This window comes from Contarinia nasturtii, unplaced genomic scaffold (genome assembly GCF_009176525.2).
Source record: "Contarinia nasturtii isolate CC-2019 unplaced genomic scaffold, AAFC_CNas_1.1 Cnas_scaffold_1699, whole genome shotgun sequence".
NCBI lineage: Eukaryota > Metazoa > Arthropoda > Insecta > Diptera > Cecidomyiidae > Contarinia > Contarinia nasturtii.
In genome coordinates, this window is record NW_022199032.1 from 2,270,326 (window position 1) to 2,284,760 (window position 14,435).

A 14,435-nucleotide genomic window follows, 5' to 3' on the forward strand; every position below is an offset into this window, starting at 1 on the left:
TGGGAATAAAAGTGGCAATACAAAAACGGAATCTGAAGAACGTTACATACATTTTTTTTACATAGTACAATTCCATACAAAAAAAATTATGTAACGTTCTTCAGATTCCGTTTTTGTATTGCCATATTTATTCTTACGTACACAATTATTCGACACAATGATCCAGAACTCTGAATAAATTCGCTTCAATCACCGTTTGGTTATGACCACGTTTTTTTACCACGACACAAAAAAAAAGTGTATCCTTATGATCTATGTCAGCTCGTTATGGATTTCGAATAAGTATGAGGTGAGCGAGCGTAAGCGATCGTACGATGAGTTATGGCAATTATTATTTTAGGCAATTTAAATTGATTTGATGGGGTCCATTTTTAAAATATATATATTTTCAATGGTCATTTGAATCGGCAAATCCACTGCATCAGATAATCAAAATGCACACCGATGTGTCATCCATGAAAATTTATATGCTGCAACAAAATGTGTCCGAGTGTGTGTATGTGTATCGTTAACGTGTACGCGAAAAATTCCCTCGTAAATCATAGATGACTTGCTCGTTGGATTTTAGTATATGTTTTGATATCTCATATTTCTTGTTCACTTCCTATGTATATATTTTGAGTTGTGTTGCATAGTAACATGGTTATGTATCCCATGGGGGCATGCTCTTCTTATGAACCACGTATATTGAACCATGGCTTCTTTCAATTACACGGAACACACACACACATATGAAAACAAAACAAAAAAAAATCGCATAGTGTTATTGTTGCTGTTTCTGGTGATGATTTTTATTTATCCACACGTTCGTGGCATTTGAGTAGATGGCTTTTGCCATGCCGACAATTCATATTTCCATTTTATCAACATAATCAATCTTCCGAAATTGTGAATTGCCACATCCAGGCAAAGCAATCAGGAGAAATTTATTTTTAAAAATATAAATAAACATGCATGCCATTCAGACAATATCATGCACAAGTGCGATCGAGCGATAGAAAGAGCAAGAGTGAACGAGATCGAGAGAGAGAGAACGAAAACGAGTTTCATCCGTGAAACGTAAAAAAAATGCGAAAGCGAATTTCTCAAAACAAAATAAACAAGATATTAAATAATGGCATACGAAGTGGCGCGGTTGGACCATGTGAAAATGCAGCAGCGCTTAAATAATGCACATGAACAATATGATTTTTAGATGCAATGAATTCTCATTTATTTTTCATGCATTTTTGCATATTCAACCAACGCAAAAACAAACAAAAAATCAAGGTCTAACAGGCACTTCAATGTATGCCACACCCGCGCGCGCTCAACCGCACAACCGAAAATTTCCACTGACATTGCAGAAAAATGCACACCTATATAAAACGCATGGAAATTATTGTACGCAAAAAAATGTCCAAAGATTAAATGCGATTTAATTGAAAGGATCAAACACACAAACACTTTCATGCGAATCAATTTCATGTTTTCTTCAATTTGATGCCCGACATACCATCTATTTCAATTCTATTTGGAAGTACTTTGAGAATTGTATTGCACTTCGGACCTACTGTGCAAAGGTGAGTGTAAAAAAAGAAGTGTTCTCTGCGTTCGGTAGAAGAAGAAAAAAATAAAAAATGAAGAGAATATGAAATTACACACAGCAGTAACTCATACGTAGAAACAATTCCATATTAAACGATTTTACAATTTTATTGGTGCATTGTGCATGCACGTAGCACAAATGTGTGGCATGTACACCAAAAAATATAATACAAAAATGAAATCCCGTCCGATATGATAAACGTGTACAAAAGCGAAATGTGTTGTGATTTACAGCATATCTTCTCTGTGTTCTATATAGTAATATGAAAATTTATTTATAAGTAACAGTTGAATGCACTTAAAAAAACAACACGAGTGTCTGAAGTAGTTTTGAGCGGACCGTATGTACAGCAGTATGAAACAACTGAGCCGAAAACTTTTCTTATTTTTCTCATTGTGCTTGGCAATGTGCATTGCACATGCACTCATTTTCTTTTCACTCGCTCTTGTTTTTATTTTCTCGTTTCTTTCTTTTTGCAATGTATGTGTGTGTGTTTCTCTCTCACACACGCACTCTCTCTCTCCCCCATCGGTGTGTGTGTGCGCAATTTTCAAATAAACATACACTGGAATGAAGCACATTTTCATCGGTGATGGAAAAATAACCTCCACCCCAATGGAATAATGGCTCGTTTAAAAGTGTTATCTTTGTGTATATTCGAATTTCCAGCGAATTGCATTAAAATAGAATATGAATGAAGAAGAAGAAATAATAAAAGAAATGACTAATACAAAATGCGAACCGTTAATGGATTTTCATTTGTAACAAATCCATAATTGTTTTCATGTTGGCTTTTTTGTTCTCTTTTTTGTACCCATTTTTTTCGCTGTGTTTCTTTTTTTTTACTTGAATAGTGGATGTGTGAGTGTTTGTGCATCAAAACCGCTAACCAGAAAAAATTTAGTAAAATAAAATAGACGGCAGAAAAGAACGGTTAAAAATGGAGAAAAGTGGATGTGTTCATTTTTTTCTCTCCCGGCATTTGGTGTGTTGTGGCCGACTTTCGCCAGAGCTGTTGATGATGCAATTTCGCGTTTCATCGCCATAACACAAGGACAAGATGAAGTAAGAGGTGTAAGCAAAGTATTGCAGATAGAGATAGTGAGTGAAATGCATGAGTGAGAAAAAAAAGTCAGCCAAGTCTTGAGTCAATGATGGTAGATTAAAGTGCATAAACACTTTTCTAATTAGCAGCACTATTAAATTTTTAATAAACAGACCTATAGTAAGCTATCACTTAGCTGCAGATTTTTTAACGGCACAAATGCTCCCGATGAGAAAATTCATGCTCTTGTCTGTGCGCGCGGTAAAATACGTGAACGCTGCGAAAACGGTGGCTTGTATTGACACTGTATGCATATAGAACGAGACAATGAAACAACAACAGAGTGCCTACTTGGTTTTTTTCGCTCTCTTTCTCTCTCTCTCTCTCTCTCTCTACTCTTAATTTTCTCTGGTAAGACTGGTAAGCCGTATAGGTATCACACCGCTTCGACCACACATAATTTCAACCATTTTATTTTTCACTTTATTTACTTTATTTCTCTCTCTCTCTCTCTCTCGCTCTTCCGGGAATGCTTTCATCTATTTGAGCTTGAACATTTATGTAACAGCTTTATATTGCAATCCAAATAATATACCAAACTGATTACATGCCTCAATGATTTGCAATTTTATTATAGCATCGGCTGACACACACACACTATCTCTCACAAAAAATGAGATTAACACCTTGCAAATATTAAGCCGTTCAACACAGTGAAAGGATGAGAGAGCTAACATATAAAATGGACAAAGATATTGAACGCGACAAACCGTTTCCAGTTAGACGTTTAATTACATTTGTCGCTTGTATGGTGTCACTTTGCTCGAAAAGCATATACATACCATGCCCACACCCATTTCGAGCATACACTTTTAATATAACAATACGCTTGTATTTTTGACAGAGATGTTAGTTAAGGTGTGTGCTTTTGTGCTCATTAATGGAATGAAATTGCGTTGAATAGCATTCGGATTTCAAGTGTATTTCTTTTTTCTTCTTCTAAAATGTTCTTCAGATCATGTCATGTGTAAAATAAAGTTCTTACATTCATTTCTTCATTTTGCGATAAATCGTCGTCCACTTTTGTATATGTTCACGGTGCATGTACACAAAGATGAATGTGTAAAATGACTATCTAGACGAGTATTGCGTTGCGATTCTTCTATCTTTTTACTTGTTATTGTCTCCTCTTCACTTTGCTTTTGTTCATTCGTTATTTTTTCCCGTCTCGTTCGATATGAAATCGGACGAACAAAGCTCAAATCGAAGCGTGAACAAGTAGATGGCTAGTCAAAGTGAAAATGAGATGTTAGACAATTAAATCGTCGTATAGGCATTGCAAGTAAGAGAGAACTGGTGTGGATGGGTGTGTTGCTCAGAGTCTCTATAACGAACTTGAAACTGCGTACATAAAGAAAATTTTCTATAATTGGTAATTAGTTGTCATTTTAAGCCACTTTTTTTCTTTTATTCATTCTTGATTTCCGACATTTTCGTTTCATTTATGCGGAAATTCATTGGTTGCACTTGAAACGGCATTTCGTTGCACACTTTTCCGCCAATTTTCCGACATCGATATCCAGCTTTCAATAGCAAACACACAAAAACCCCGAAAAACTTTTCGCCACTATCAAAAATTGTTGAGAGTGAATCTTCGACGAGAAAATTAAATTGCCACCAGCATAAAGTGGATAGAAGACGACGAAGAGATGGAGCATGGGCTGATGGAAAAATCACCGAAGAAACACCAACAATAAGATTCATAGGGGAAATTAACTATTTCAAAAGTGATTCAGGTGGAAGAAAAAAAAAAGAACTTTTCAAATCGTGATAAAATGAATTGCACAAGTAATTCTTACAGCAATTGTTTGCAGGCGGTTATTAAATTGTCGCAAATGATATTTTAGTGATTGTTATACGCTCTTTCATACACAAAATTCTGCTTTGCACCCAATTTCAGACAAGAGAAAATTGATATTCACTTTTCAGAATTATCCATACACCATTCGTCTTCAATTTACACTATTCACCATTCGCCAACCCACTCAATTCAAATGGTTAAATCGAAAACGAACATAATAATAGCCGGATAGAATGTAGTCCTACATTTTACGATATGAACTTCGACGATATGAACTCCATTATTCGTAAAATTTATGCAACTTTTAGATTCCAGATACGTGAGGCCTCATTTATTATTAATTATGTTTTCATTAGTAATTTCATTTTTAGTCGCCTTTTTTTCTCATCTGTTTTCAAAAACAAAAAGGAATGAAATTAAATGCAAATTGAATAAATGACGAGCGTGGGTAAGGAGGAAGGGAACGACAGACAGATGAAGAAAGCACAAAAAAAATTGATTCGCAAGACTGACTCCGTATCCTCTGGTTGTCCTTCATCATTGAATGCTGATGCGATAACGTTTGAATGTAAAAAATTAACTTTTTATCCATAATTATAGAACTCACCGAATGGACGGAATGAATTAAATTGAAGTGACACATTCAGGTGACCCTTGATGGTGTAAATCAAGAGAAAAGTGGAAACAAGACACATAAAAAATTCGTAAAATTTTCAAATGAGCAAGATGAATGAAAAGATATTGAACGTCGCCGAGCAATCAGCAAATGTCAAATGGTCCGGAAGCAAAGAAGAAGAAGAAGGAGGAGAAGAAGAAATGCAAAAGAGAAAGAAAGAAATCTCGATGTGATAAAAAATGTACGAAACCATGCACCCAATCTTTTCTCGAGTAAAATTTGCAGTCGCAATTGGATTGCGAGTAAATGATAGGAGTTTTTGGATTGTCTACGTCTACATGATATTGCTTTTTCTGGAATAATCAAATACTCTAGAAGTAGCAGAACATAGAGAAAAAACCAGCGCCATGATGCGATTTTTTTTTTCATTTGACCTGAGGCTTTTGTCACTCACACATTTTAAAAGAGAAATAGAGAGAAAATTGCGTACTGAAGATTTCTATTTTCATTTTTGCTTAGTGCAATTTCACTTTATCTTTTAAATGAACACGATGAAGACGGTGATGATGGTAAAAGCAACGACTGTTGTTTGGGTAGCGCAAATTTCGGCCATCAACATGCAAAAACAATGACAAAAAAGTGCGATGGCTTCAAAAGTTGAAGAAGAACGACTGACCCAAATATCATCACGCCTAAAAGCATGGAAATTACTTGATGGAATGAACCATTCACCTCTACAAAATATTTAACATCAATTTATAGTTGGTGTCACGATATTATTTTTTTTTTTTTGTTCATTCTTGTGTGACCTCTATTTGCACAGTGTTCTGCATTCTTGACGCGCGTTTTTGCGTCATAACTTTAATATCATTTATTAAAGCAACTTTTTACCGCGCGAAAAACGATTTTGTGGTTCTTTGCATACGACGACTACCGCGACCACTCACCAGTCAGACAAATATCATACATAAATTCTAATGATTCGGTAAGCGTTGTTTTTGTGTACCAAAAATAACATTGGTCGCGCGCTTTCTTGAGTAGTATTTTCTTTGCCGTGCCGCTTTACATTCTCGTTCAAATAAATTTTCCACTTCAAATAACGATTGAAAATTCCGGAACGAAGTCATTAAGTGTCATTTGAATGCATTCATGCCAAAAATCTGTCTGTTAGTATTTTCGTTTTCAATTTGAATATAACACTATGAAAGTGGACTGAAAAATCAACAACTTTCAATCAGCTGCTATGTGTTGAAATTTAAGTGGCACTTTTTTTTTGGTTTGTTTAAATTGGGTAATATAGACAAGAGAGCCGGCACGAAAGAACACACCCTATCCTTCACAAAATTTGAATGATGATATCAAAAATCTGGAAAAAACCGAGCTACAAAAAGAACTTCAACATAAATGCGGTTAAATCTTGTCGAAGCATGTGAGTGTGTGCGTTATGACGCCGCAGCCTGGACACATGCATTCAATGCTTTAAGGTGGAGAGATTTAAGAGATTTCCGCACAAAACCCCCATAAGCCAAGGTTCGACCAAGTATGAAATAATACATATACACGCAAACCCGTCAAAGCCATCGTATGCAATGAAATAAAGACAAAAAAGGAAGAAAACCGACGAAAGAAATAAGAAGAAGTTGAGAACGATTTTAACGCCTTTTCTCCTTTCGTTCTGTGTCTTGCTTTTGTTGTTGTTATTTTGGTTGGTTCGTTTTTGTTTTTTCTTTCATTCAATATTCACCATGGTTAGCGCGAGTGGCTGCTTAACTTACATCGTCGGAAAGTGAAAACCATAAATATATCAAACTCCATTGTAAAATGTTATTTATTGTTAATCTTTTAGCAAATGAACGATCATATCGAAAGCAAATTCAACGCACATTCACTAACACAGTATTGCGGTGAATGTGGAACACTTTCATATTGTTGAACCTGCATTCGATGAAAGTTCGCCTGAACGAGGTTATCAAAGTGAAATGCAACAGCACACCAAATACCAGGATAGAAAAATACCCCAAATAAATTTAACAAAACAAAAGGAATGAAAGGAAAATAAGAACGAAGATAATGGAGAGAGAGTGAGAGAGCGGCAAAAAGAATGCGAAAAAAGGTTGCTTCGAATAGCACATAACCGTAATTATGATGAAAATATAATAAGAGAAGCATTATGATAATGATATTAGTAAAGTGGGCGACCATGAATAAAAATGTCTCCGAAAGAAATGATTTGATGTAAAAAGATGCAAGAAAAATGCTCAAAACTGTTCACAGATTGTGATGAAAATATTGTCTGGAAAAAGAGATTGACTAACTTATATTGACTGTTAATGATTTTGGTTGACTAATTTCATTGATTTAATTTAATAACCAGATTACTATTTTGGGACATTTTAACTGACAATCGAATTTAGTTAACTAAAATGATTCATTTTGTTTGCATATAGCGAATCGATTTTATCCAAAAATATAGTCAATCAGTAGCTAATTCGTTAATGTTTGCAAAACTGACCTTTCATATATCATCATTCCATTAATGGAAGAAGTAAGTGAAAAAACATATATGAATGGGTCAGAATAAAAATCCGACTTGTATTACAACAAATAAACTATGTAAAAAAAACTCCATGTTCCACTTTTATAGACTCTGCGTACAAGTCGGATTTTTATTTTGACCCATTCATATAATCCCGTTTTTTATAAGTGAAAAAACCCGCATTGACCTGGCACCATACTCAAAATAAGTTTTAAAAGTGATTTTGCGTTGAATCGAGAGCATTAAATATATAATCAAAATCAAATGATCCCGAAAAATATAAAAAATTGTGCAATGTAATCTTCAACAACAAAAAAGTCTTCATCAATTTTATTAGCTCAATACTAAAAGTTTGAACTTAATGCACCTGTTTATTTAAAATCCATTAACACCGTTCTTTTCTCCTTTAAGCTGTGTTCCTCATAACTTATATAGTGTTTGAACTAATTTGATTTATTATACTTACAATAATTTCATTTACTGCAAAAGTTGAAAGTTCAAACTATTCATCATGACCTTTTTTAACCGACGAAAAAAAGAAGTTTGAGTGGGACGATAAAAAGGTAGAGACACAAAAAAATACCCCCAAAACCGTATACCGACCGAATGAATAAAAACAAAACAAAATATTTTTTGACTCTGGCGAGAACTTTTAATTGAATTTAACGTGGATTGAATGGTCTAGTTTGGGATTTGTTTGTGAATTTATGAAATAAAATATTGAAATGTGCGAAACACTCCCCCCATTAGCCACTCTATCTAACTTACTGAGCTTTTGTATTTAAAAAATGTTTTAATCCTCTACAAATTGTTCATCGATTTTGTGTCTACACGCTTCAATAATTGAATTCAATTTTTGCAAACGATTCATTGATTTAAACTGGAATTCTTTGTGTGAATTTGCATTGAAAAAAGAAGCTTTTAAAAATACTTAACAACTGCTTCTTCTTTGTAAAACAAGGCAGCACAAAAAATAGAAAGGCTCTAGCGATGGCATTATTGGTTTGTAGTTGTGTATGCACATATTTGATAAACAATCAGCAGCATTCAACACATGAATAAATAAATTCATTCCAAATCAGAGAGTCAATCAAATAAAAAACACACACACAATTTTGTGCTCTCTTCGAATTTGCATTTGCTTTTAGAAATTAAATAACTCCATAAATGGTATAGTTTCCACGCGCTATGGCCAGTTGAAATTGTTTTATTTAATATAAATGTTCATGTGTATCGCAAACACAAATATGGTCGGAATCGTCGAGGTTTTTCACTGATAAAATTGATAAATAAATTTGTATACAGATCAGTGGGCATTGATTGAATGTATTTTTTCGGGTTAAATTCTCAACTGATTGGCTATTGTTCGACGTGAATTTGTGTTTTTATCCGAAAATAATTGCATAAAAAGATTTTATAACTGATTTAAAACGATGGAATGTTTACAAAATCATGCATGCTTCAATAATTGCCAAAGAGAACATTTGAGAGAGAAACCAAAATTTAAGCCAATGTTTATATTTTTTCTATTGTTTTTTGTTCTTCTAACCGAACAATAATGATTCATCGTTGCAACTTTTATCATTCGACTGTATCTATGCCTCACTAGATTTGTACATTTATCGGCAAAAAGACACAACTCAAATGAAATACTATATTTTACGTATTAAATACCATGTATCACACACTACGATGTGGATTTATGGGCATTTTCTTTAATTAACCCGTAGCTATTAGTGAACGCAAAAGGGTAACATTTAATCGTATCTTAGCAATTCCAGTTTAAAGTGAAATTTGATTATGATTGTCGATGAGTTTGTACATGACACACAATGCACGACATTTTCAAATTGTCAGAAGTAACATTGAATTATTTCTTTGTGAATATGTTGGTATTATGGCTGAAAGCAAAGGTTATATGTCATTTGGTAAGCTATTCATAAACGGTGTTGTTTGAAATGACATCACATGTAACGTTCGAAAACTTTCGTCATTTTCTTAACATTTATAATATATATATGTGAGTGTTCACAAGTAATATAAGTTGGCATCAACAAAGGTCTCTATCGGTACACTATTCTCCTTTGTTGAAAATCATCTCATCTCTGCAAGCTATTATTTGAAACTTGTGCAACCGGAGGAACCTCCGTCAATCCCACCTAAAGTTCAAATACCAAATTTAATTTCGTAATATACAGAAGCACACACACATCCATAAAGACATCTCATACATCTAACAACATCTATTACATTTGTCTGAATTTTTTTTTGTGGTTCCTATTCACAAATGAGATAAATGAAAATAACTAAAAATAAATTTCATTTTAGAGAAGAAGAAGAAGAAAAAAAACTATCCACAAATAATTGCGAGCAGCATTACAATTTTGATCATATTTTATATTTCATTTTGCAAAAAATAATTTTGAATATAATTCCAAACACGATTTATTAGCGGATATCAAGAACGGGAACTAAATTGAACGTCATTTATTTCATGTGTTTGCCACATTAACGAAAACGAGATTTGCGGGCGAACGTAAGTATTCAATCGGACTGAGAGAAACGGAACGAGAGAAGAAGAATGAAGAAAAAAATTATGCAAGGCGGAACAGAAGTACATATGTAGAATGAAATAATTTTCCATCGGAGATTCATATCGTATGTGTGCGCTGCAAACAAATTTCAATGCTAAATGTAGAAAAACGGCAAAAAAAGAGAGATCCACCACATTCATAATGTAATCGCAGTCAACCGAAATTCACTCATTGAAATGGAAAATGTATACGAATCCCCCAAAGATGCCACTTTTTATATTTTGCTATTTTCATTTTGAAAAAAAAAAAGATAGACGCACAAAAAGAGATGAAGAGAAAGAGAGGGAGAGAGAGAGAGAGAGACACTGAATAAAAAATACGTAACTCAAAAACTTAAGCAACGATACACTGCTACACTATAGACATAATCAAGCGTTGCACGTATGGTCTCTCTCTCCAGTGGTAACATATTTTCTTCTGCTCGGGCAAATATTTTTCAAATGTTAAGTCAAAGAAACTAAATCATTCCAGTTGCGCATCAAACGAAACACACTAACAGAGAGTGAGCGAGAATAACAGAAAAGCGGCGAGAATAACAGAAAAAAAAACGAAAAGCAAACACATTGCCAAATATATGTATAATAACAAAAACAAACTGTTTGCATGTATTTAAGCGTTCATTCATTCCCGTGTCCGCACTCTCTCTCTCTCTCTCCGGTTTTGGTTTTTAGCACGAAACTAAACCTCACCCGGCTGTACTATATTTCGGTTCGCATGCAATGGAAATGAAAGTTGAAAAATTCAAATCCGAAATATTTTGAAACCATTAAAATAAGCATCAACGAATAAAAGTAAAATAAAAATGAACAAACAGAAATAAAAATAAAAATAAATAGGAGAACAGAGAGTGAATAGAAATTGAGTGAGGGATGAGTGAATGCGATAGAGAATGTGAGAAAAGAAAAAGCGAGAAAAAGAGAGGGAGCAATGTGAAAGTGTTTTGCAGCGAAAACGATCTCATCGAAATAAATACGTGAACGAAATGGTGCAAAAGGGATGCATCCACAATCAAACTCAATTCTCAAAATGGCAAGAGAACGGTACAGCAGTAGCAATAGCTCCAGTGGCACGATATCAACCAACCGACAACGATTACTGTGTTTGTTATATTAAGGATACGGTCGCGTATCCAACCCGAATGCCGCAAATTGAACGGGAAAGCGCCAAAGAACTTTCGGCATTTGCCTGTAAAAGCTGAATGCGCTGCATCAGGTAGCAATGTAGTGTTTCATGAACACTCACAACGTACATTTCTTCAGATAAAGAATATCCATAACACAAAAATATACATGTTACATAAAACAAAATAGTCCACACACACACAGACACATATTCACTCATTCACTCTGGGATATCGGTTGTAAAGGCTCGATGAAAGAACACACTCTTCTCACGCGGAAGATTGTGTGATGTAATGTGGTAAGCAAAAGAGAAAAAGATGTGTGTTTACGTATACATACCTATATTGTAAAATGTTCTTCAGCTCTTCCAATTTTATCACTCGTCCGAGGTGAATACGACAAGCCAGCCCGTGAATTGGTTGGTAAGTTCTGTGAATACAAAGTGTAAATGATGAAAAAAATAATACACAATTTCACTTCTCCTGCCCACTCTGTCTCTCTCTCTCTCTTACACACACACGAATTTTTGGTTCATTATGTATGTGAGTGTTTAAATATTTGAATGGTTTTAGGCATTGTGTAAATCTAAAAGGTTTAGTAGCGATTTGAGAAATGTAATAAAATTGAAACTTTTCTGTTAACGCGTTAAAAAGTGTGGGGAAATCTAACGACAGAGGCAATCAAATGAAATACACCAAGTGAGCGTCGATTATAGCTTAAATTGATGGGCGCACAGAAGCCAACGCCGGGGCTGAGGGGCAAGCAATGGCATAACGCTTACTCTGCAGAGGTAAATTGTTTCAACGAGAATGAGAACACACTGAATGCTAACACAATACGGAGCCATTGCAAAAAGGAGGAAAAAATAGAAAAAAAAAATAATAATTGTACATTGCCATTGCAAAGCTTTTATTTTGCCAACCACTTGCTCTATTTGTTCTTTCACTTGAGATCGTAGTTTAAATGAAATTATAACAATTGTCTTACGTTCTCGACGAATGACGCATTCCATAATGGATATGTTCTTAGTGTAATTCGGCTTTAGCAATCTCCGTTCTATCTACTTTTTTCCCCGTTTTCTCTATTTCACTTTTCTATTCATTCATTTTCACTCTTCGCCAGCGTTTCGTGTCGACAAATAAAATGTGAACGACAGAAGAAGAAGAAAAAAAAAAACAATAGTGTGCAAAATTGGAACACACGAAAACGCAGCATTTCAGTATACAGACCATCGAGTTGGATGGAAAAAGAAACGACCGAAATTAAGTTAATTATGTGAATTTTTAATTGGCCTACAGAAACGCTTGTAACGGACAAAATTTTAGATAAATGTTCGATGTTTTTTTTTATTCGCAAATTTTGTAGATGTATGAAGTTGGTAAAATTGCTGCAAAGTCTCAACAAAATGAAATGATTTCTATATATAAACTGGATGGAACAACATGTCATTGCATTTTCAGTAAACTGAACTGTTAATTTATACACATTTTCCGACATAGATACGGAGAGAAATTGGGAGAAAGTGTGCAGCAGAGACATCGGCAGGCACAACATGAAGTACTCAATTGCAACAATAAAAGCAACAACAATACCGAACCATGAAAAGAATAACAAGGAAGCAGTTGGATTAAATCAAAATATGTATTCAGATTATTTTCGCTCTGTGTGTCGATGTTTCAAAAAAAAGGGAAGAAAAAAGAATGGAAATTGTGAACGCAAATGCATTTCATCGACCTGCTGTATCGTATCATTTGAAACAATACGTTTATATAGCATTAGCAGCAACCATTTGTGCAAAAACGTGTAACTGTGGGCCAAGTACCCAAAAACTGGAACAAAAAACAAAAAATGGAATTAAAATGAAAAACAAAATTCGATGTAAAAGTTTTCACAACTAACGCTATTTCAACTTTATCTTCAGTAGTTTTCAATGGATCGGATGTTTCATAATTTTCGGTTAGTTTCATAACACGCACATGGTACTTGTGGATGTATCGCACATGCTCAAATGTCGGATGATTCGCATAGATAAATATGAAATATTCAAAGTATTTGACTTAAGTTTCAAGTCCATTCGCTTGTTTACTCGTTCTATTGCTCGATCTCTATCCCCCATTTCTCTCTGCTCTCTGTATCTCATTTTTGTTCTGTCAACCACTATTTTTCTCGCACTTATTCGCTTACACTAACACCGACTATGGTAACATGTAAACACACTCCCGAACACATTTCGGTGTTTTCCATTTTTCCGTCAATTTTCGGTAGCATCAAAAACCATATTTGTTTAGGTCTTCATCAAATATTTATTCATAATTATGCGACAAATTAGAGATTAGATTAGCAAATAAGCAACGAAATCGTCATCATACACAGTTGTATGTGTGAATTTCACTGAATACCTTGATTATTATTCTATTTTCATTTGGTGTGTTGAGGCAATCTATGAACATTTTCGCACAAATATGACTAATTGGATGCTTGGCACTTCATTTAATAATTTCTAAATCACGTCGAATAATCAACAAGGGTTTTTCGGAGTGGAAAATATAACGAGCTCTGGGTTGACTTAAAAAATCAATCCAACCACACCGTTCGCAATTCAACCAAGAAAAAAAAAATCACGTTACCATTGACAATAACAAATCAAATCAAATGTCTGAAAACGATGTAAGATTTAGGCAGGCTTTTGTACAGAGTGAAATGACATAACATGAACGGATGTGATTGCTATGACAACTGGATTATTTGAATGGATGACATAAATACATGAATAAGCCTATTGATAAACGGTAACAGTTCCCACATGAGCGTAATGCAATTAAAATTACCGATAAACTCACGTAAAAAGTATTGGATTGAAACCGATTATGTATCAATGATGGCATCGTTAAAATGTACTTAAAAAATTTCCGCATTTTTTGCAAAATAATATGACATTTGTTTAGCATAAGCTTAAACAAACGAAACGATATTTTCGGAATAATTTTAATCGGTTTACTGCTGATGTAATATTTTACCCAATGAGATTACAAAATACAAAAAAATATGACCAAAATCAATGAAAACCCGTGCAT

The 14,435-nt window shown here is 34.2% G+C and overlaps 1 protein-coding gene across 2 annotated transcripts in view; it reads right to left on the bottom strand.

Annotated features, from left to right (window-relative positions):
* The window catches only part of LOC116346806 (limbic system-associated membrane protein), a 323,959-nt gene that overhangs the window by 278,893 nt on the left and 30,631 nt on the right, over positions 1 to 14,435 (bottom strand). For both annotated transcript variants that reach the window (XM_031777028.1, XM_031777027.1), the window contains exon 2: positions 11,701 to 11,790. The gene's annotated coding sequence lies outside the window, so the exon portion shown is untranslated. The remainder of the gene's footprint in view (positions 1 to 11,700; positions 11,791 to 14,435) is intronic.